Consider the following 24,823-nt stretch of genomic DNA (forward strand, 5'->3'; position numbering starts at 1 on the left):
GCTGCTCGCCTCTTTGATTTGACCAGATGAAGACAGACCGGAATTACTGACTGACTTGTAGATGGTCACACACCCATTTGATACCAAGCCTGCAATCCTTTCACCTTGATAGCGGTGGTGCTCCCGCTTCCCTGACTTGTTCTTCCCGTCACCTCCCTTTCTCTGAATTCTAGCTCTAGCTGCCTTAGGTTGTCCTGGAAAATGCCATGCCCACTGGATAATGATCACACCAACCTGGATGGGTTTTAGACCTGGTGATTTTTCTCAACTGAAGTCTCCTAATAACTCATTTGTCTATTTACAATCGCGCTGATATTCAAAAAGAGCTTGGAAGTCATCACTTCCCTTCTTCCAAGGAAAAGCAGAACAAACTGACCCAAACAAGAAATGAGGTTGCAACTGAAATTGCAAATCAAATCACTACTCTGAAATCCGAAGAGAAAGGCACATCCAGTCACAGCTGACATTTGCTCCTCTGGAACAGAATCCTCCGGAGCCATCAACTTGAAATGCACCAGATTCTCACAAGGATCCGAGAATGATCCAAAAGGGAGTAAGACAAATCACTGTGAAATACACCCAGAGAGTTCTCCACAAGAAAGCCTACCCTCCTGGGAAAAAACTTGTACTCAGAGCAGTCATTCCAGGTGGGAGAAGAGATTTCTTCCTATTCCAGTGCCCTCTAGACTTCTTTTCTCACCTAAGTTTGGTTTAAAAAGAAAAGCTAAACCACTGGAGAAGCATTTTTGAATGTCATGGACAAAAGAAAGAGACTCAGTAAAAAATGAAGATTCATTCATAAGATTATAGGACGTTTCCCCTCCCTTACAGCTTGCCGTGACACCAGCAGGACTCCAGGATCAGTGCGTTACAGCTGACAAGTGTTAGGATCCAGACTCTGAGGAGGAAGGCTTAGGGGAGCCCAGTGTTAAGAGGAAGACAAAAAACAGGGACATAAGAGGAATGTAAAAACTCTAACATCTACAAAGTCCAATAAATATTAAACACAGCCTAACCCCTGGTCAGATTCAAAGCTCTAGTCCATTCACTCAGTTCCTACTACCTGATACAAAATGTCTTTCAACAAAATATTTCAAGGCATACCAAGAGGCAAAGAAAAAACATGTTCTGAAGAGCAAAGCAACCATCAGAACGAACTCAGACATGACACAGCTTTTAGAACTATCACACAGAGAATTTAAAATAACTAGGACTAATATGTTAAGGGCTTTACCAGAGAAAGCGGTTGTTCAGAATCCTGGCCACAGGAACCTTCACTTTACCCACAGCAGTAGATAATAACCAAAAGAAAAATCTAAATAAAGTGTGGACATTAGTTCATAATACTCTATCAATATTTGTTCATTAATTATAATGAATACACCATACTAATATGTTAATAAGGGAAACAGTGTAGGGTGTATGAGAACTTTTAGTACTATCTTCACAATTTTCCTTTAAATCTAAAACTTTGAAAATAAAAAATTTATTTTAAAACTAAAAAAACCTTACGGTTACATAGCTGCAATATAAATGATTGTACAATTATATGTTACATTAAGGGCTATTAAGGATAAAAGCAAAAGTGATGGAAGAATAATTTAAATAGGAAGTGGTAGTTAGGGAAGGCTTCTCTGAGGAGGCTGAAATATGAAGTAAAAGTGAGCGCTATACCAAAAAGACAGCAGGTGAAAAATATTCTGGCTGGGAGATCATCATGTAGGTAACCTTCACCAATCCACGTACACCTACAATCTTTTCAGATGCAGTAACAGGACCACCCCTCCTTTTAAATGCAAGTTCCTCCACTGGGGCAAAGGAAGTATAACCCATCTTACGTTCAGGACCGTGGTTCCTTTCCGTGTCATATGTCATAACTTCAGGCTCTCTCTCTTTACTGGGTCATTTCCAACATTCCAAAACCATCATTTAGTGTATTATATATTTAAAAAACCTTCATATCCTCCTTCAGGTATTGGTACATGTCTTTGCTCCTTGTTATAGCCAAACATTTCAAGTGGAAAATATAATTTTTTCTTTTCTTTACCTCTTTCCCTGCCCAAATTCTCTCCTCTAATCAGAGAACAGCCATTCCACTAGACTTCTAACTTTTAACTGCCCTTGCTAAGATGATCAGTGACTTCCATGTGAGGCCAATTCCAGGGAATATTCTTATTCTACATTCTTTCTTAGAGTTCCAGATTCATATTCAACTACATACATGATATGCCCACTTGGATACCACAGTCATGTTAAATTATAAATGTCCCTAACTGAACTGTATTCAAGCCTCCTCTAAATGTACCTCTTTCAAATCTCTGTAAATGGTATATAATTCAAACCCAAACTGAAATCTGGAGGTTATTCTTGTCATTTCCATTTCCACTACCTTCTTGTTCCTGCCATGAATCCCTCAACAAACATAACTGTCCACTTCTCTCCACTGCTTTCCACAATACTGCATATCTCTAATAGGTTTCCTGTCCATTCTTGTCCTCTTCCAATCTATTATTCAAATAGTGATCAGAGTAGTTTTTTAAATATGTAAATTGGACCTGTCATTTTCTGCTTAACAACTTTCAGTGGCTTTCTTTTAATCTAGAAAAAAATGCACTGAGCAAATAAGTGAGTGTGAAGATTCCATTTCCGTGGCTTATACAATTTATAAAGTAGAGAAAACAGAGGAAAATAAGGTAGGACAGGTTATGCGAGATCGATGAAATGGAATAGAGCACCCACATACATCCACCTATACATGTACACCTAGCATACATGGTGGGGAAAGAACAGTCTCTTCAACAAATGGTGTTGGACAACTGGGTAACCACATATAGAAGAATAATAAATCCAATTTTACGCAATATATAAAAATCAACTCAAAATAGATTACAGACCTAAATGTAAGACCTGCAACTGTAAAACTCCTAGAAAACAGAGAGGAAAAGCTTCATGACATTGGTCTTTGGAAAAATTTCATAGATAATGATACCCAAAGCACATGCAACAAAAACAAAAACAACTGGGGCTACATTAAACTCAAAAGCTTCTACACAGCAAAGGAAACAACCAACAAAGCGAAAGGGCAATCTACAGAATGAGAAAATATTTGCATACCATATATCCAGTAAGAGGTTAATCTCCAAAATATATAAGGAATTCCTATAACTCAACAGTTAAATAATAACCCAATTAACAAATGGAAAAATGACTTGAACACATTTCCCCAAAGAAAACCTATAAATGTCCAACAGGTAGATGAAAAACTGCTCAACATCATTAATCTTCAGGAAAATGTGAATCAAAACTGCAATGAGTTACTATCTCACACCTGTCAGGATAGTTATTATCAAAAAACAAAAGGGTTGGTAAGACTGCAAATGGTGTTGCTGCTATGGAAAACAGCATGGACATGTCTCAAAAAATTAAAAATAAAACTATCATATGATCCAGCAACCCCAGTTATGGATATTTATTCAACAGAATTGAAAACAGGATCTCAAAGAGCTATTAGCACTCTTATGTTCATCACAGCACTATTCACAATACCAAAGATGTAGAAACCAACTAAATATCTATTCAGAAATTAGAGAACAAGAAAACAAAGAAGCTGAGGCAGAGAAAAAAAAAATCTCCAGGAATGAAAAAATAATAAGAGAACTGTGCAACCAATCCAAAAGGAACAATATTCATACTACACAGGTACCAGTAGAAGAAGAGAGACAAAAAGGGATACAAATTCTCCTTGAGGAAATAATTGATGAAACTTCCCCAACCTGGGGAAGGAAATAAGTCACTCAGGTCATGGAAGTGCAGAGATCTCCCACATAAGGGACCGTAGGAAGACACCACCAAGACATAATAATTAAAATGGCGAAGATCAAGGACAAGGACAGAGTATGGAAAGCAGCCAGAGAGAGAAAAAAGATCACTTATAAAGGAAGCCCATCAGACTGTCAGCAGACTTCTCAGAAGAAACTTTAAGGGCAAAAAGGGAGTGGCATGATATACTGAATGCAATGAAACACAAGGGTCTCCAGTCAAGAATACTCTACCTGGAAAGATTACCATTTAAATTTGCAGCAGGGATTAAACAGTCTCCACATAAGCAAAAATTGAGGGAATTCACCACTCACAAACCATCTCTACAGTGTCTTAAAGGGACCACTCTAAATGGAAGTACTCCTAAGGCTAAATAGCTGTCACCAGAGAAAATGAAAACACAGTAAAGGAAGTAGACCAATTAATTACTAAGCAAATGCAAAATTAAATTAACTAAACACAAAGTCAGTCAAGGGATATACTAAGAGTACAGAATATAACACCTAATATATAAAGAGTGGAGGAGAAAGATGAAGAAGGGAGAGAGAAAAAGAACCTTTAGATTGTGTTTGAAATAGCATAATAAGCAAGTTAATTTAGCCTGTCAGATAGTAAGGAAGCAGCCCTTGAACATTTGGTAACCACAAATCTAAAGCCTACAATGGGAATAAGTATGTATCTATGGAAAATCACCCTAAATATAAATGGTCTGAATTCAATAATCAAAAGACACAGAGTTACAGAATGGACAAACAAAACAAGACCCATCTGTATGCTGCCTACAAGAGACTCACTTCAAACTGAAAGTCATACACAGACTAGTACTAGTGAAAAGATGGAAAAAGATAGTTCAGGCAAATAATAGGAAGAAAAAGGCAGGAGCAGCAGTACTTATATCAGACAAAATGATTTCAAAATGAAGAAACAAGAGACAAAGAAGAACGTAACATAATGATTAAGGGGTCATTCCAACAGAGGACACAACTATTATAAATATCGCTGAACCCAATACAGGAGCACCTAAATGTATAAAACAGGTACTAACAGCCTTAAAGGTGAAAATAGAATGCAATGCATTCATTTTAGGAGACTTCAACATACCACTCACACCAAAAGACATATCAACCAGACAGAAAATAAGGAGACAAAGGCATTGAACAATGCACTAGAAGAGATGGACCTTAACAGACATCTATAGAACACCCCACCAAAAAGAATAAGGATACATATTCTTCTCAAGTGTACATGGAATGGTTTCCAGTATAGATCACATACTAAGCCACAAAACAAGCCTTGGTAAATTCAAAAAGGTTGAAATTGTGCCAACCAGCTTCACAGACCACAAAGGTATGAAACTAGAAATAAACTATGCATAGAAAATAAAAATAACTACAAATAAATGGAGGCTTAATAACATGCTCCTAAATAATCAATAGATCAATGACCAACAAAAAACAGAGATCAAGCAATATATGGAAAAAAGTGTCAACAACTCAAACCGTAAAATCTGTCGGACACAGTGAAGGCCAATGCATGAACGGTCTAAACTCACAATTAATGAAATTAGGAAAAGAAAAACAAATGTGGCCCAAAGTCAGTAGAAGGAGGGTAACAATAAAGATTAGAGCAGAAATAAATAAAATTGAGAAGAATAAAACAATAGAAAGAATCAATGAAGCAGAAGCTGGTTGTTGGGGAAAATAAACAAAATAGATAAGCCCCAAGCAAGACTTATCAAGAATATAAGGGAGTCTGCATATATAAACAGAATCAGAAATAAGAAAGGAAAAATCACTATGGACACCACAGAAATACAAAGAATTATTAAAGAATACTATGAAAAATTATATGCTAACAAACTTGATAACCTAGAAGAAATGGACAACTTTCTAGAAAAATACAACCTTCCAAGGCTGACCCAAGAAGAAACAGAAAATCTGAACAGACCAATTACCACTAAAGAAATTGAACTGGTAATAAAAAATGACCTAAGAACAAAATCCCTTTCATCAAACATTTAGTGAAGACTTAATACCCATCCACCTTAAAGTTTTTCAAAAAGTAGAAGAGGAGGAAATACTTACAAACTCATTCTATGAGGCCAGCATCACTCTAATACCAAATCCAGGCAAGGAAACCACAAAAAAAGAAAATTGCAAACCAATATCCCTGATAAACACACGTGAAAAATACTACACAAAGGGATATTAGCAAATCGAATAAAAAAATACATCAAAAAGATCATCCATCATGATCAGGTAGGATTTATTCCAGGGATGCAAGGATGGTACAATATTTGAAAATACATCAGCATCATCTACCACATCAATAAAAAGAAGAACAAAAACCACATGATCATCTCCATAGATGCTGAAAAAGCATTTGATAAAATTCAACATCCATTCATGATAAAAACACTCAACAAAATGGGTATAGAAGGCAAGAACCTCAACATGATAAAGGCCAAATATGACAAAACCACAGCCACCATCATACTTAACAGTGAGAAGCTTAAAGCTTTTCCTTTAAGATCAGTAACAACACAAGGATGTCCACTCTCCCCACTATTATTCAACATAGTTCTGGAGATCCTAGCCACGGCAATCAGACAACATGAAGAAATAAAAGGCATCCAGATTGGTAAGGAAGAAGTTAAACTGTCACTGTTTGCAGATGACATGATATTGTACACAGAAAACCCTAAGGAACCCACACCAAAACTACTAGAACTAATACCGGAATTCAGCAAAGTTGCAGGATACAAAATTAATACGCAGAAATCTGTGGCATTTCTATACACTAATGATGAACTAGCAGAAAGAGAAATCAGGAAAACAATTCCATTCACAATTGCATCAAGAAGAATAAAACACCTAGGAATAAACCTAACCAAGGAAGTAAAAGACCTATACTCTGAAAACTACAAGACACTCATTAGAGTAATTAAAGAAGATACCAGTAAATGGAAATGCATCCCATGCTCATGGAGAAGGAGAATTAATATTTTCAAAATGGCCATCCTACCTAAAGCAATCTACAGATGCAATGCAATTCCTATCAAAATACCAATAGCATTCTTCAACGAACTAGAGCAAATAGTTCTAAAATTCATATGCAACCACAAAAGACCCCAAGAGCCAAAACAATCCAGAGAAGGAAAAATAAAGCAGGAGGATTACACTCCCCAAATTCACACTCTATAACAAAGCCACAGTAATGAAGACAATTTGCTACTGGCAGAAGAACAGACCCACAGACCAATGGAACAGACTAGAGAGCCCAGATATAAAACCAAGTATATATGGTCAATTAATATCCGATAAAGGAGCCATGGATATAGAATCAGGAATGACAGCCTCTTCAACAACTGGTGTTGGCAAAACTGGACAGCTACAGGTAAGATAATAAAACTGGATTACTGTGTAACTCCATACACAAAAATAAACTCAAAATGGATCAAAGACCTGAATGTAAGTCATGAAAACATAAAACTCTTATAAGAAAACATAGGCAAAACTCTCTTGAATATAAACATGAGCAACTTTTTCATGAACATATCTCCCTGGCAAGGGAAACAAAAGCAAAAATGAACAAGTGGGACTATATCTAACTAAAAAGCTTCTGAACAGACATTCCTCCAAAGAAGAAATTCAGATGGCCAACAGTCACATGAAAAGATGCTCCACTTTGCTAATCATCAGACAAATGCAAATTAAAACCACAATGAGATATCACCTCACACCAGTTAGGATGGCCAAGATCCAAAAGACAAACAACAACAAATTCTGGCAAGGATGTGGAGAAAGCTGAACCCTCTTACGCTGCTGGTGGGAATGTAAATTAGTTCAACCATTGTGGAAATCAGTATGGAGGTTCCTCAAAAAACTAATAATAGAAATTCCATTTGACCCAGGAATTCTGCTCCTAGGAATTTACCCTAAGAATACAGGATCCCAGATTCAAAAAGACATATGCATCCCTACGTTGATCGCAGCACTATTTACAATAGCCAAGAAATGGAAGCAACCTAAGTGTTCATCAGTAGATGAATGGATAAAGAAGATGTGGTACATATACAAAATTCAGCCATAAGAAGAAAACAAATGCTACCATTTACAACAACATGGATGGAGCTAGAGGGTATTATGCTCAGTGAAATAAGGGAGGTAGAGAAAGACAAGTACCAAATGATTTCACTCATCTGTGGAGTGTAAGAACAAAGCAAAAACTGAAGGTACAAAACAGCAGCAGACTCACAGAACCTAAGAGTGGACCAAGAGTTACCAAAGGGAAAGGGACTGGGGAGGGTGGATGGGAAAGGAGGGATAAGGGGATTAAGGTGCTTTATGATTAGCACACATAATGTAGGGGGGGCACATGGAAAGAACTATCGCACAGAGAAGACAAGTACTGACTCTATAGCATCTTACTATGTTGATGGACAGTGACCGTTATGGGGGGAGTCTAGTAACCACAATGTTGCTCATGTGATTGTATATCAATGATACCTTAATAAAATGAATAAACAAACAACATCATTCCCTCTGTGGAATATAGAGTCTTTCACTTTTTAATGACAGTCCTAATAAACAACTCTTAAATTTTTTTATCAAAAAAAAGTAATAATAAAAATAAAAGACAACAGCAGTCCCTTCCTTCCGCCTCCTGTTCTTTAGGGCACTGGTTCTCAACCAGGGCAGTTTTGCCCCTCAGAAACCATGAGGTCATGTCTTGTGACAATTTTTGGTTGTCACAGTAGGGGAACAGGGGCTACTGGCATCTAGTGGGTACAGACCAGGGACACTGCTAAACACCCTGCACACACAGGACAGTCCCCACAGTAAAGAATTATTCCACCCCAAATCTTAATAATACTGACAAACCCTTTGAGTAGTATGAGATCAAAAGGTCTAATGTGATATAATTGCTATGCATATATTATCTCTGGGAGGACATATAAGAAACTACTAAGAATGGTTGTCTCTGGGCAGTTGAAGCAAGGGTTTGGGGGAAAAGAGGAGCAGTAGGGAAACTTTGATTTCAAATATATATATATGTATTTATATACATATATAAATACATATGTATATATATATACACCCTTTTGAGCTTTCTGAATTTTGCATATGTACATGTCACGTATTCAAAAAATTAAAAAATAACAAAAAAGTGGTCAGTGTGGCTCTAGACTATTATCTCAAAAGACTACTTTCAGCTCACAGAGAATTACCAAAAGTAAAACAAAAAGAATGTGGCCTATAATGTTGAGTGAATCCTGAAAGAAGAGCTGGAAAATCCAGGTTTTATTACTCCAAACTGTAGAACAAAGCATGGCACCAAACCCAGAGAATGGTTCCTTACTTAAAGAATGAGAGGATAATGCGCCCAACTCAGAGCACACCAAACTGTGAAGACCAAATGAAGTAAAGGAGGTGAAATACTCTATGAACTATTAAAAACTATACAAAACACTATTATTTTTCTTAAGGACCTAGTATTATGAAAGAATAAGACTAAAAATGCAAATGAGACACTTTAACATTATTCCCTTCCTAAATTACACAGAATTTCATTATCACTGCAGCTTTAGGAGTTGTTGCCTATCAACTGCACTGAAATCTTCTATTTATGCTGCCTACCTAAGATCTAAGTAACTCAGGGGAAGGTCTTATGACAAGCCACACAATCTGTAGGTGCTCAATACTTATTTGATGATTTGCATGATTACGATAAAGGTTAAAAAGAAAAAACATTTTCGTGAGTCACTCAATTTGCTATAAAATAAGCAGAGGTAAGGAATCTTGGCTCTGGTAATCTTAATAATAATCCTATGACAGGCTACCTTAAGAGAGAAAAATATTAATCAAAACAAAACCTGTATAATTTAACCAACAACTCTCTTGCCTAACAGCTGGGCTACATGGACACAGGTCAAAGAGCTAGGCCTCTTACTCATGAAATTATTGAGTCATGATAATAATACTTTTGGTACTTATGTGTTTGAATGTCAAGGACAGCCAGTAGGTAGGAGTTGCCAGTAAAAATGATTAATGCTAATGATGGTGTCAAGTTCCCCAGTTTTAGCAATTCTGAGCAGAATAAAGGAGCATAAGAGCAGAATGAGTGAGGCATCAGTCACCAGAAAAGAAAAAGGAAACTGGAGGTGTCTTATATGATGTGCTTGTTATAAAGGATGAAGGCATGTTCAGTGTTGCCTTCCTCAGAGTAAATGGAGCCATTCTGATCACCTCGACTCCAGAGCGGAAGTACCGATGGGGTGGAATGTCTTCATTTATTTCCACTGGGCTGCCCATCTGGGAGAGGGCCCTCACCCGGTCTTCGGTAGGAAGGCTCAGGAAGGCTCAGCTCACATCTCCATGGTCAAACATCAGAACCAAGTTCTGAGCAGTAAAGAAAAAACAGGTGGCATTAACCATAGACCCATTGGCCAGCACAGCCTAGCACACAGTGTATTCATCCCACAAACCTCTACGTGACAAAGACATTAAGAGAAAAATACCCTATGTTATGGCTCATATCACATAAGGTCTGTTTCCCATGAAGAGGTTGAGACCCTCAAGGAAGAACCTTTATCACAATGGTGAAAGGATAGGCAGACTCAAAAACTCACAATCCCTGCACCAGAAGTAAGGGGGTACAGGACTAAAATTTACATCTACTTTGCATGCTAATCATTCCCTATCATTAGGTGATCCTGCCCTCAGCACTATAAAAGGAGGGACAGTATCTTAAATTTTTTGCATTATTTCTCTTCTCAGATACCCATTTCAATCCACTCCATGGCATGAAAATAATACTTTTGGTACTCATGTGTTTGAATGTCAAGGATAGCCAGTACGTAGGAGTTGTCAGTAAAAATTATCAATATTAATGATGGGGTCAAGTTCTCCAGTTTTAGCAATTCTGAGCAGAATAAAGGAGCGCAACAGCAGAATGAGTGAGGCATCAGTCACCGGAAAAGAAAAAGGAAACTGGAGGTGTCTTACATGATGTGCTTTTTATAAAGGATGAAGGCATGTTCAGTGTTGCCATCTTCACAGTAAATGGAGGCCATTCTGATCATATCTATTCCAGAGCAGACATACCAACGGGGTAGAATGTCTTCATTTACTGCACCGTGCTGCCCATCTGGGAGAGAGCCCTCACCTGGACTTCGGGTGGAAGACTCACATCTCCATGATCAAACATCAGGACCAAGTTCTGAGCAGAAAAGAAAAAAAACAGGCGGCATCAACCATGGCCCCATTGGCCAGCAAAGCCTAGCACACAGCGTGTTCATCCCACATACCTCTACATGACCAAGAAATTAAGAGAAAAATGCCCTATCATAGAGCTCGTATCAAATGAGGTCTCTTTCCCATGAAAAGGCTGAGACCCTCACAGCAGCCCTGATCACAATGGTGATCAGGCACTCAAAAACTCACAATCCCTGTGCCACAAGTAGGGGGTACAAGGAATAAAATTTACATCTACTTTGCATGCTTATCATTCCCTACCATTAGGTGGCCCAGCCATCAGCACCATAAAAGGAAGGACAGTATCTTAACATTTTGCACGATTTCTCTTCTCGGATACCCACTTCAATCCACTCCATGGCAGAGTATACTCAATGAACTTTCATCGTAATTGCTAACTGATGACTGGTATTTGATCACTGTTATTTAACGTGAGGGCAACTGACATTTTTCTGTGGTGTACTTTTTTCATATTTGACCACAAGTTAAAAGAACTGGTCTGGGAATGAATGCTCAGAATTCTAACGCTGCTCACTAAATCACTATTCCAGTCAATCTATAACATTATATTCGTATCAGGGCAAGGAATTTAGACCTTGAAAACAATTTATTTATTCAAATCTATCTTCACTGAGCACTCTTTGAATAACAAAAGGGCACAAAAGTAACTTGCAATGCCAAAGGCAAACCAACAAAAAACCTGGGGGTTTCCCTCCCTGTGTCTCAAGCTGCAGTAATTCTACAATCTTTCTACATATTCTTGCTTAGAATCACATTCCAACTTCTAATCAGATATCTCTACATCATTTCCAAAAAGAATCTGTATATTTGATACACATCGAAATACAGCACACCCTAGCATTTCGCATGCTCAAAAATATACAAGCTATTGAATTCACCTTGGAATTCAAGGCCCTAGTTCAACAGGCCTCATTTTATCTTTTCAGTCTTAAGCCTTCCTTCTTCCCAAAAGAGATCTACTTCAGTCAGGATTCTGATCTGCCCAGAAATCCTCACCAATCACTAGTCTATCCAGTTTCTCTGTGTTCCACTCTCACCGTCCCTCAGAGATAGTCTTCCCTCGGCCGGTTCTATCCTTAGATCACGCTTCTTGCACCAAACTCGCTCTCTAAAACACCCCCCAATAGTACAAAAAGCTGTAGAGACGACGAGGGACACAGAGGCATCCCATCTCCCACCAAGCCTTTTTAGGGGCTCAGAAAGCCGCTAGCAAATCTAAAACGTCCCCAAGATGCCTAATTTAGTAAACAGCCCAAAGCCCATCAAAGCAAACTAAAGCAGAGGGTGGTCACTACCTCTCGGGAGAGGATATCTTGGGAGAATGGAATCCCCTAACGAGGCCAGGGCGGTGCCTGGTACAACAGGGCTGGGCAACATTCCTAAGAGAAGCCTCAGCGTCCGCAGATACGGGAGGAAGGTGGCCTAAAGGCCTGAACGGCGTAGGTGGCCAGCGGAGGGGGCGTATACTGTCGAGAGGATCCCTTTTCGAAAGCAGTCAGGGAGTTTGCTTTCCAGGGCAAAAATTTTCGAGGTTTCGGGACTTTCGAGTGGGCAGGCGGGGACGCGCTGGACCCGGCTGGGGCCGGGAGCCGCGAGGAGCCTCGCGCGCGGCGGCCCGGGCAGGCGGCGCGCGGCAGAAGGCTGCAGGCCCACACTCACGGCGGCCGCTCGCCTCCACACTCGGCCCACGTGCGGCGCCCGGACCCCGCCAAATCCCGGGACACTTCCCCACCAGTCCCGGCGGACGACACTGTGAGCTTCCGGGAACGTCACATCCGGCGCCCGCTCCGCCCCGCCCCTGCCTGTGGACTTTCGCCTGCACTCGGGAGAATTTAGGGGCCAGAGGGTAGAACGTCCGCCTGAGGAAAGTCCCACCTCTGAGGAGCGAGCGCGCTGGCGGCCGTTTGGGTCCAGTTAGATCGAGGCGTTAGCGGGGGAACCGAGCCGTTAAACTTTGCGTTTTAAAATAATTTTGATTGGGGTAGGGGTTCCTGCTAGATAGCCTCTCTGCCACACTGACACAAATCCAGGGTTCAAGGAGGGGTTGCTGACCCGAGTCCTGCCTCAACTACCCACGGTTTCTAAATCGGGCGAAGGAAAACTAATGAAAATTTCCGCTTGATTGTTTTACACTCTACACAAACTTGGTGGCCTGAGGCATTCAGCAAACCCTTTTATTGCCTAGAAGAGAATTTAAGACTAAATTTTAAATATCTGAACCCTAATAAAACAGTGAAAATGAGTGTTTTTTCATTAAGGTGCACTGAGAGGAAACGGGCACGCAAAGATCTGTTTGACAGAATCCCTGCCTCTGAGACGGTTATTTACAGCAAATTCAAACAGTGGCACTTTCTGCATGTGGATGTGTGTAAGCACGAATGTGTGCACAGCTTCTTTCCAAAATGGCCCTTCAAGACCGCTAATCAGAATGAGTATCAGGACATTATCAGAATGAAAATCAGGAGCCTGTATATAACCACACTGAACGTTTATGCTTTGGTTTAAAAGTTAAACTCTGGGGATACTTTTCAACCCAAGTTGTGGAAGCCTCTCTGTGTGTTTGTTAATGTGGTGACATGGCCTGTCCTGCACTGTTCAGCTTAAACCCCCTGCACGGGTGTTAACCTCCTCCCTCGGGCCAGAGTTCAGATCTCTACTTTCTCCCACTCCCTGCTGTGTATATTTTTCTTGGATCTCCCTGAACTGATACTGTGTCATTAGCTTTTCAGGCAGCAGTGAAAAAATCCAGCAGGTAGAAACTTTTATTGCGGAAATACAGGCAAAAGCAGAGCTGGTTGTGTGGGGAACAGGGGCATCTGCTTCCATTGCATACTGTCTCCAAAAACTAGCTCTTTTAAAAATCATGTTAAACTTAACAAATTAACAGTGTGTAAACATGCTAGATGTTAAGACTGTGATAAGAAGGCTTTACAATGCTGAGTGGAAAACATATAGGCCCAGGTGCTGGCAGTTCTCAAGATAATGATGAAGAAGGTACAGGAAGCAGGAGCCGGTCCTTTTAGGGAGGAACTTTGTAAATACTGAACAGAGTTTTTGGTCTCTTGGAAAAGTGATCAGCAGTCTTGGCTTTATAGGGACCAGAAACAAGCCAGAACACCCTGGCCTAGGTGACCATCTGACATTCTTCACTTCCTGATTAGTTGGAAAGTTGAAAACGGGACAATTTTGTACATGCAACCAGGAAATTAAGGCTAAACATGGAAGGTATTATGTCAGCAAATAGGCTTCAGCAGCTCACCTGATAGGGAATGGCCAGGCTAGGAATGGAGGTTCTCCTTCCTTTTGGTGCCCAGACCTAGCTATGAACACTTTCCCTGAACATAACAGTCTCCATATGACCTCTTGCATACTTAGTGTTACTCCCGCGCTCCTGAGTGCTTAATCCTACCTGATCATTCCTGGAGAGCAGCAAGGGACTCCTAGGAAACAAAATTATCACCTTGATATATCATATCTGGGTATAGCAAATAAGCCCAGATGAGATTTCTGGGAAAGCAAAAAACAGGAATGACTCCAGGTAGATGTTTCTTGCCTACTATTACCCCTGTGACGAGTGCCACACCTGGACAGGCAATCTCAGTACAGGAACGACATCCATTCTTAATGCATTCTTACAACAGCTCATATATTTTTTTAAACAAAATTCGGTTTTATTGCTCTAACAGAATTGACTGGAGGGTGTAAAATGGTAATGTTTACAATCCCCAGTTGCTTCCCATGGCACTTGAAATTAAAAATTCAAAAGTCCTCACCCTGGCTTCCAGTGTGACTCGGTCCCTGTTGTCTCTGTGACCTTAAACCCCCTCTCCTCCTGCTTGCTCCTCTCTAGCCACATGTCTGAACATCTGCTGCTCCACTCAAGACCTTTCCACAGTTTTTTCCTCTCCCTGGGATGCCCTTACCCTGATCTTCACCTGGCTGGCTCCATCTGGTCATTCATGTCTTGCTTACATGTCTCTTCTCAAAGATAACTTCTCCGACCACCCACTCTAAGTAGCCACCCAGTCAGCCTCTGTCACCTGGTCCTGTTTTAGCTCTTTTCATTGTTCTTACCACAGTCAGCTGTGGTCTGGATTGTTCCCTGTATCTCATTCCCCCAAGAATGTAATCTCCAGGAAGACAGGAACTACTTCTGACTTGCCCACAGATCTAGCCCCCGTGCCTGGAACTCCTGGGTCCCAGATGACACTCGAAAAAGTTTGCCGGATGTTCAAATGACGTTAAAATAAGTGTTGCCTCACTGTCACCAAAATGAATTACAAGGATGGGTAGTTAGTTACGGTGATAATTGAGATGAACAATGAAAAACCCTGGCCTTATGCTCTTGGGACCAAGTCTTCTCTATAAGGCAGTTAGAGCTTCATTAACAAAGCAAGTATTTATTGAATACCTATCACATTCCTAGATCTGTGTCAGGCAGTAGGTGTTTAATAGTGAGCAAGAAAAACTCAGTTCTTGTTGTTTCAAAGCCCTTCTGGATGAGGGCTTATAGCCACCAGAAGGAAGAAAATGTTGACCTTTTAGGCCATTGTAGAGATGTTGGCTTTGACTCAGAAAAATGAGGAGCCATGGAAGGGTTTAAGCAGAACAGAATCTGCCTCACATTTTGAGAGGATCCCTATGGTCGCTATGTGACAAATTTTAGAGAGGCAAGGGTGGGAACAGGGAAGCCAGTTAGGACTGTAGTTCACAGGGTACACTTTGGGGAGGCCCTCAGGACACCCCAGCAAATTCACCAGGATGAATACCACCGGATACTTCAAAATCTTGAAGGGTTCACACAATACTTGCCATCTGTCAGATACCATGTGAGCTTCTAGCTGGTTCAGTAGTTTATAGACTGAACATAAAATCATGCTATTGTCCTTTCAGTGCTGTCATATTTTTGTGAAGTGGGTTTTTGGCAGTAGCTGTAACAGAAAGCAAGTACTGTTTGAAAATCAATGTGGAGCAGGAAATGAAGCTGACACTTCAATTTAATTCTAAAGTTTGGAAAGTTGTACAGTGCCCAGCAGTCACACACTTTTCATTAGCAAGGTAATTTGGGTTAAGAGTGAAATAAAAATATTTTTTCTTTTATATTATTATTTCTCAAATGTCTACTCAGTTGTTGTTATAATGTACTGTGTTATTGGAGCATGTTTCCTGTGGCTGCTCCAACAAATCTCCACACCTCGGTGACTTAAAAAAGCAAAAATTACTCTGTACCATTCTGGAGACCGGAAGTTGGAAATCAGTATCAGTGGGATAAAATTAAGGTGTTGTCAGGGTCAGGGCTGCACTCCCTCCGCAGGCTCTTGGGGGAGAGTTCATTCTTTGCCTCTTCCAGGTTCTGGTGGCTGCTGGCATTGCTTGTCCGGTGACTGCAACACTCCAGTCTTTGCCTACACAACCACACTGCCTTCTCCTTTCTGTCTGTATCAGATTTACTTCTGCCTCCATTTCATAAGGACATGTGGTTGCATTTAGGGGTCATCCTAATAATCGAGGATAACTTTCCCATCTCAAGATCCTTAATTTAATCAAGATGCAAAAACCCTTTTTCTAAATAAGGTAGTGATATTACAGTTTTCAGAGATTAGGACCTGATCTCTTTGGGTGGCCATTACCCAGCCTACTACAAGAAAAAATACTTGTTAGCTGTTGGCAGCTAACTACTTAATAAATGGAATTATAAAGTATTTCTTTTAGCCTAGAGGTGAGACACCAAAGGCTCTGTGAATCTAGAAAGTTGGGAACCTCTGAGGTAAGAGGCTCTCCCAGTAGTTCAGGTAGAAAACGATGGGGGCGTGAACTAGAGAGGATGGGGAGCAAAGTGATAGGATGTGGGAAAGTTCTGGGAATAATTGGAAGGTCAGGCAGATGGAATTTGCTGATGTTCTGGATGTGTGGTTGGGAGGGAGAGAGAGAAGTCAAATGACTTTAAATGTTTGTGGCCTGAGCAATTTCAAAAAAGGATTACCATGAACTGACATGAAGAAAACTGAACACGGACCAGGTTTTTTGCTGGGCAGGAAGACAGATTGGAGATTCCATATTGTACATGTTTAGGAAAGTAGATACAAGGAGACAGAAAAGAGGGAGGGCAAAGACACAGTTTTTTCCAGACCCCCCATATGCCCACAGGTTTATGCCACCACTTGTGGTGGCCAGATGTCCCTCCACTCTTGAGCTAGTTATGTTGTTGTGTTTCGACTTCTTCAAAACATGGACTGAGCAAATGCAGACATGAGGTGCCATGTAAGACAGAGGAGACTCAGAAAGCCTCATCTGACCCAGAGTCCTAACAGGAGAGGGCACGAGGAGCTCTGCTTTGGGGGACTGAAACTCACAGGGCCTCCAGTGTGAAATAAGTATGTCAAATGATGGAGTAGAATTCCAGAAAGATGGAATCAGGGGCATAGGTTTTGAATCCCCCCAAACCATCCCATGGAAATTGATCCACCAAAACCCAACACCCATGGGCAGCACTTACCATGAAACCAGGAATCCCAAACATGAGGGTGGGGCTGACCACCACCACCAGCCACAGACCTACCTGGAGCCTCGGTGTCTGCTCCAGAAGAAGTGGCAGACGGGAGGATGGGCATGAGGGCAGGAGGCCTACAAAGAGCCAGCAGGTGGTCACTGGGAAGCTCTGTGGGCCAATGTGAGAAGAGCAGCAGAGACTAGGGGAGGTTTCCCCAACGGCAGAGTGAGTTAAGTCCAAGGGACCCAGGACAGAGTCCGCAGAGCTGGAGTAGTCCAGCCCCTCTACATCTCGAACCTGAGCGGCCAGAGCTCCTTTCCAGCCTGTGGCCCACACAGAGGAGAAGCTTCTCGGAGGAACACCTGACACAAAGGGAAATGTCTTGATTAAAGCTGGGGAGGAGAGCAGAGCCAGGAAACCTCAGAAAGCAAGCCACCATGTTTTCTTACTTAAAAAATTTGTTTTTTAATTTAATGGGCACAGCGTTACTGTTTGCGATGATGAAGAAGTTCTGGAAACAATAACTGCTACCCAGGAATGTTTGGTATTGCTTGACCTATTTCCGTGAGAGGGTTTGTAGGGATTCAAAAACTCTGCTGCTGCCTCCCATCCTTCTGCAGTGCTGCTCCATCTCTTGACATAATTATTTTAAATTTGGACAGTGGTGATGGTAGCACAATCTTGTGACAGTACTTAATGCCACTATTGTACACTTTAAAATGGTTAAAATGGTAAATTTTGTGTTATGTAGATTTTGCCATAAAAAAAATGAAAGAAGAAGATAAATCAGAATTCGACAAGATGATAGAACTCAGGACTGAATTTAAACATTTAAAAAATTTTCAGAATTGAAGGCTAAATTAAAAATAATGCAAGAATGAATGAACATAATGGATAATACCTGAGAGAAACAAACAATAAAGGGAGGAAATGTTTAAAAAAAAAAAGATGACAAAAAGACTTTTAAGGAAATGGCAATCTAAAAGGATTTGCAAAAAAAGGACAATTCTGAAAAGAGTAATGCAAATACATGCAAGAATTTAGTATACCATAAAGTGACATTTCAAATCAGTGGGACTGTAAGTCAGTCAGTAAGTTGTGATACACACATGTTAGGGTATAAAAAGTTTCACAGGAAGGATCCACAGTGTGGCAAAAGTCGATGTCTCTCTAAGGAAGCAGGGAAATGGGTGGCTGAGGAACGTGGGGAAAAGGGTGAATTTCCATTGATTCCCTTTTGTAACTTTCTGATGCTCTATCACACAAATCTATTACCTCTCAAGTCTGATGCCTGAGTTCAAACCCCAGCTCCTTCTGTTACCAGTTCAAACTTGGGCAAATCCTCCACGCTCTCCAGGCTTATCTCATCTGTGAAATGGGGTGAATAACTTAGCCTGGTGTTGCCTGGCACAGAATAAACTCTCAATAAATGTATTTTACTAGTGTAAACAACCCAAATGTTCATCAGCAGATGAATGGATAAACAAATATGGTAGAGCCACACAATAGGGTATTATAGAGTCATAAAAAGGAATGAACGACTGACATATGGTACAACATGGATGAATTTTGAAAACATGAGGCTAATGAAAGAAGCCAGACACAAAAGTCACATACTGTATTGCTTCATATATATGAAATGTCCATACAAGCAAATCCACACAGAGAAAACAGAGTAGAGACTGCCAGGGTGTGCAGAGAGGAGGGAATGAGGAGTGCCTGCTAATGTGTAAGAGGGGTTCTTTGGGGAATGATGAAAATGCTATGGGTTAGGTAATGATGACGGTTGCACAAGCTTGTGAATGTGCTGAGTGCCACTGATTTTACTCAAGTCTCTAGAGGTGAATTTTATGGTATGTGAATTATATCTCAATAACTTTTATAATGTAAATTACCGATTTTCCCAGGGTGATTACCTGCTGTTCTCCTCTCCCCCTCTCCCCACTCCATTCCCTTTCCTGTCTAGTCCCGCACCCTCCCTAAGTAGCCGCCTCTGGACCATCCTGAGCTTTGGGCCTCCAGTGGGTGGCAGGGCAACCCAGCACACACACACTCCCATCGCTCACACCTGGAAGAAGTGGATGCTTCCAGGGAGATATTTCTTGTGAGCTTAGGTGGTTAGTGATGTTTAGAACAGACTGCATGTGCCAGGGTTGAGAGGAGGACTGTTCCTGTCAAGTCAACATTTAGGCCCATCCCAAACTTTCATCTGGTCCACCGTGAAGCTCCGGGTGCCCTGCTCTGAAAGCCAGGTTGGCCGCCTAAGGGCATGTGAAACACCAAGGACTTCGGAGGCATATAGGCCTCAAATTGAGGCCTTGCACTCCCCATGCAATGTGACCTCAGTCCATGGCTGAACCTCACTAGTGAAGTGGCACAGTGACACAGACAGTAGTGTGCTCTCGGACCTGGTGTGCAGGTGTTGAGTAAATGGTGATTAAATCCCAGGCCCTGCTCTGGGTGGGCCTCCTGCTGCAGCAATTCATGGGGCTCAGCTCCTGTCATTAGCTACCGCCAGGATAGCTCTGAGGCCCTGCCATTCATCTGGCAGATTCCTCTATGATTTGTACTCACCTCTCCCGGCCATAATCATATATGGATTAGGCAGCCCAAAGTTTTGGAGTTGTGTCCTGAATTCCTTGTTTTCTAAAATACTTACCTTTCAGTCATGAGACATGATGTCAGCCCTCATGAGAGACTTTTTGCATTTCTGCTGGTCAACCTAGACATATCTCCTGACATCTTCAACTATTCAAAGGTTAACCTTGATTCTTAGCCCTGATGTGTTTCTTACTTCTGCCATTTCCCACAGGCTGGCTTCTTTTTATAAACCTGTAACCTCTCTCCCCCCTTTGGCCTTCCTGACCCTGGGCCGATTTCTTTCCTCCCTCCCCAGTTCTTATCCCTTTTCCCTGATGTGCTGTCCACCTTGCAGGTCTGTGTTTCTCATACAGGCTTTTTCATTTCCACTCCCACTAAAGAGAAACCAAAGTTGAAAGCAAATCAAAACTCAAAAGGTTTCTTTGTTACTCATCAATTAATTCTATTACATTTATTGTTTTAAAATCTATCAGAATATATAGAGAAACATATCAATTTATATTCATGTGGAAACTTATATCCAGCTACGTGTGGAATCTTACATATATCTATCTACGTCTGGATACTTATATCTATGTATGTGTGGAAACATATCTATCTTTCTCCAGCTGGTAACCAAAGTGGCACCAACACTCCTATGAGCTCTTACATTATGTAGCCATAGTAGTCAGCAACTTCCATTTCCTTTTCCCTCTCAATGATAAACTGTACTTTCCCCGTAAAGGTGTATTTGGCAGCATTCCCACATTCTTGTTGAGCCAGCCTCTTAATAGCCTTTGCTCTGGCCTCTGCCTTAGGATTAAGCCCTACCCTGACCTAAAGACTTATTTTTATGGTTATGTATTGTCTTATCCCAGAGGCCCACCTCCTGTATTTCTTACTCTTTGGGATAACTGGGAGTGTCTTGGTATATAACAGAACAAGTTCATCCACCCCTGAGGCTCTTCCTTACTCTCTCCATTGTCATTTTGATTTGATTAAAGCCTGGAATCCCTTAAACCCCTGGGGTTTGGTACCTGGGTGCCCTACCAGATACCAACAGATTTTGTTAGTGTCAATTATCTGGTTGTTCAGTGCTCCAGATATCCCTTATTCCTATATTTTCCATTCCACTGCATACCTATTAAGGCGTTGTTTTACCTCATGTTGAATGCAGTCCCATCCAAAGACCCAATCTTTATCAGTTCTCATCCTTTCTGGAAACCCTGTTACGCCTCAGTCTGAATTTTCTTGTGTCAGCTGTAACTGAGTTTGCTTCTACTTCAAGCTTTGTCTTTTAGCAAACTGCAAGTGCAGGATCAATACAGGTTTTCTGGTTTCTTATGGATTTATGTCACAGTTTGTATATTTTCATGTCTGTAGATATTTGTACCATTTGTTCTTTTTGGCTGTACATGCCTATTGGTTATTTTTTTCATGAATTATAATATTTTATTATTATATTCTAAAAGGGTATCTTTTCATGAATTCTAGAAGAATATTTAGCACCAAATTTGAATTGCCTAATTGTAACTTTGCAAACCATGCTAGGCTAATTTATGTCTCTTCCTTTTCCAAATAGCAATTTACTAACATTGACCCCTTTAATTACTATAATTAAAATTGTACATGCTTGTGGATTTAAACTAGGTCAGAATATGACTGTCCCAGCAATGTTAAAGCTAGTGGTCTTTTTACCATTCATTCATTGATTCATTGATTCATTGATTCATTAGTAACTCTGACTTCGCTGACTGTTTTCCCAGCTCTTAATGGTTGCAAAGAACAGTAATAGTGTATGTAAGGTGCTTTCAGAAATTAGAAAAGAAATTCAGTATTATAATTTCCTATGGTTTAAGCTGGCATTTAGTACTCTACTCTGCCTTCAGGTGTACTGTGTGTCCCGCTGTGGCAGAATTCAGAGTTTTTCTAACAAGTACAGATCCTTATGCCTGCTACTGTGCGCAGATTTCAGACTCAAGCTTCATTCTTACTGCTCTGTTATTTCTTGATACTTTCTAAAATGTAAATACATACTTGTCCACCTCTAACGTGACACCTGGCACATGACAGGAACCCAAAAGAGGTTTCGCTAGGAGTGGGAAGGTAGGTTGATACAATATTTTTGGAGAGTAGTTAGGCAGTGTCTCGTAAAATTTTAAGTTTGTATATCCTTCATTCCAGCTATTGTACTAGGAATTTAGTTATAATTGTATACACGTGTAGGGATGTTCACATTGCAGCCTGTCTTTAAGGAGGACAGAAAATTGAAAACAACTGAAAGTTAATCAGTATTGGGCAGATTATGTAAATGGTGGTACTTATGATCAGTGGAGTACTTTGCAGCCATTAGAAAGAATAGAAAGGCTGTTTGCATAAATTGACCAGGAAAATCAGCATCTAAGATAGATTGAAGAATATATGTATCTAGTGTGGTGCTTTTATATAAAATAGAGGACACGCATATATGTACAAGTAGGTACTTATATATTTAAATACATATACAATCACTGAAACCAAAAAAAATCAATTTAAGCTTAAGAAGAAAAAAAGACATGTACAGCAAAAGAGAGTGTAGGCCCTTGAAAACTGAGCGAAGAACCGCGCAAGGAATCGGAGGGGCGGGATGTCACTGTGCTTCCATCCGTGACCTGTGGGCTGTTTGGATTCTGAGGGGTTTGCAGGCTCATCGACGTGCGCTACCCACCGCCGGCTGACGAGGGCGCTGTAGCCTCCAGAATCCCGTCGGCCGGCGCGGGGACGACAGCACGGTGAGCCGTGCCGCATGCGCAGCAGCAGGAGCCGAGGCGCTGCGGCGTGGTCTTCCCGTGGGAAATCCAGTTCTCGCCGAGGGCGCCGGCCCGGCGGCTCTGTCGCTCTCGGCGTTGCGCGGGCAGCATCTTGGGGCGCAGAGGAGCCAACGGCATCATGCCCGCCAGCACTGGGGCCAGAGACGCGTCTTCTCTGGACGGCCCTCCGGCAAGAGGAAAAGGGTGGAGGCCACGCCCCCGAAAGGTAAGCAGCCTCGGCCCGGTGCGGGCCCGTCCTGCCCGCAGCTCCTGCTCCTCGGTAGCTGCCTGAGCGTTGTCGCCGCCGCGCGTGGCCCGCCCGCCTCTTCCCGGGAGGCTGTGACGCTCTCGCTGCTCCGCTCACAGGAGGTGACGTGGACAGCCTGGTTTTTTTTATTTCTCCCCATCCTTGTAAAAGCGAGGCGCGGGCCATGGTTCCCCCGGTGAAATAGAGAGGTACTGCCCTTTAAGATGGGCCTGTCAGTGTCGGGGATACCCCTTACTTACCAAAATGGGGTCCCTCGCATTCCTCAAGCTGTGCTATTTTTGCACAGAAAAGAGGACTAAGAAGAGCAAAGGTTGAATTAAAAATCCCACTAGTACAACCAAAGTTCTCACCGAAAAATTGTGTGCTGTTCCCAGGAATGGCCAAGGGCATCCTGTTGCTTTCTAACCGGTCTCATTTGAGAAATCGGCCTCCGTATATTCCAGTGATTAATTTTGAGGCTTTGCTTTTGTGTTCAGTGAACTCTTCTTCCTTGAGACCTTGCTTTCCTCCATGTCACACCTCACCATGTCCCCTTCGTTTTATGTCCTGAATGGCTTTTGAATCTGTCCTCTCTCCTCCGTCAGAATCCTAATACAGAACTTGCCTGCTCTATTGCTTCTAGGTCCTGATGAGTGTATATATTTATCGATCCCTGTTTCCTTCCAGTCCATTCTTCACATGAGACATTTTTTTTAATAGGCAACTTGGAACGTTCTCCTAAATATCGCAGAAAAACAGTGCTTTAAGAATAAAAACAAACTCTTTTCCGTGGTCTCTTATTAAGACTCTGCGTGGTCTAGAATCCCTTCTCTTTGCCCAGACGCATCTTGCGTCAACTTTTGCCCTCACTTTGTATACTTCAGAAATGCTGAACTAACCTTACTTGATTCTCTATGAATCCTACTGAAGGCAGCTCAAATAATACCTTTTTACTGTCACTCCTAGCCTTATTAAGTGAAGTTCACGGCCCCCTTTTTATCAGGTTTTCTTTTAAAATACGAACTTGAAGTTCACTACTGATTGCATTTGATGGCATCGGTTGTGTTAGGACCAAAAATAGAGTGTAAAGTGGAAGAATTGGACGTAAACGGTTTCAGTCAACATGTGTGTATCAGTGACACCTTAGTGTTCAGGACTGGGCTAGATTTTATTGGGGACGCAGGAGTTCTGGCCACCTGTGGTCTCAGATGTGTCTTATTTGTGGAGCCCTTTGCACTGTTCTGTTGCCTTGTCTGTTTTCAAGATGGGGAAGCAGGCAGAAGGGGGAGTATAGATTGATACCAAGTGGGGTTGATTGAATAAGTGGAGCAGCAAAGTGCAGAGTAGGGAGAAGAGAGGACCTACTTTTGGGTTCTGCTTTTCATTTTCAAGGAGACTTCAGTCTATGCAGAGAGACTGGCTGACCTAAAAATTGTCTAACAAGAAAATGTATTAACAGGTGGAAAGACTGTATCCCAATTGGACAGCACATGCCAGGGACTCGTTTCATCGCTGTCAAAAGTTCCTTTGAAAAAGGTAAGCAATATTCTTTCCGAAATCCACATGCACCATGTAGAACACTGGTTCTCAACCCTGTCACACCCCATTTTCCCTTTTTTGT

At 41.4% G+C, this 24,823-nt stretch overlaps 1 protein-coding gene across 5 annotated transcripts in view; it reads right to left on the reverse strand.

Annotated features, from left to right (window-relative positions):
• LOC118923310 (zinc finger protein 383-like) overlaps positions 1-12,847 on the reverse strand; it is a 50,013-nt gene extending 37,166 nt beyond the window's left edge. For 3 of the 5 annotated variants that reach the window (XM_057493530.1, XM_057493523.1, XM_057493528.1), the window contains exons 1-2: positions 12,756-12,847; positions 10,152-10,220 (exon numbers count right to left, since the gene is read on the reverse strand). The gene's annotated coding sequence lies outside the window, so the exon portion shown is untranslated. Of the gene's footprint in view, positions 1-10,151; positions 10,221-10,826; positions 10,882-12,391; positions 12,549-12,755 lie in introns of those variants that run through there. The other 2 variants (XM_057493524.1, XM_057493525.1) reach the window with 2 other exon arrangements.
• Positions 12,848-24,823: the final 11,976 nt, after the last annotated feature.

This window comes from Manis pentadactyla, chromosome 15 (genome assembly GCF_030020395.1).
Source record: "Manis pentadactyla isolate mManPen7 chromosome 15, mManPen7.hap1, whole genome shotgun sequence".
Lineage (NCBI taxonomy): Eukaryota > Metazoa > Chordata > Mammalia > Pholidota > Manidae > Manis > Manis pentadactyla.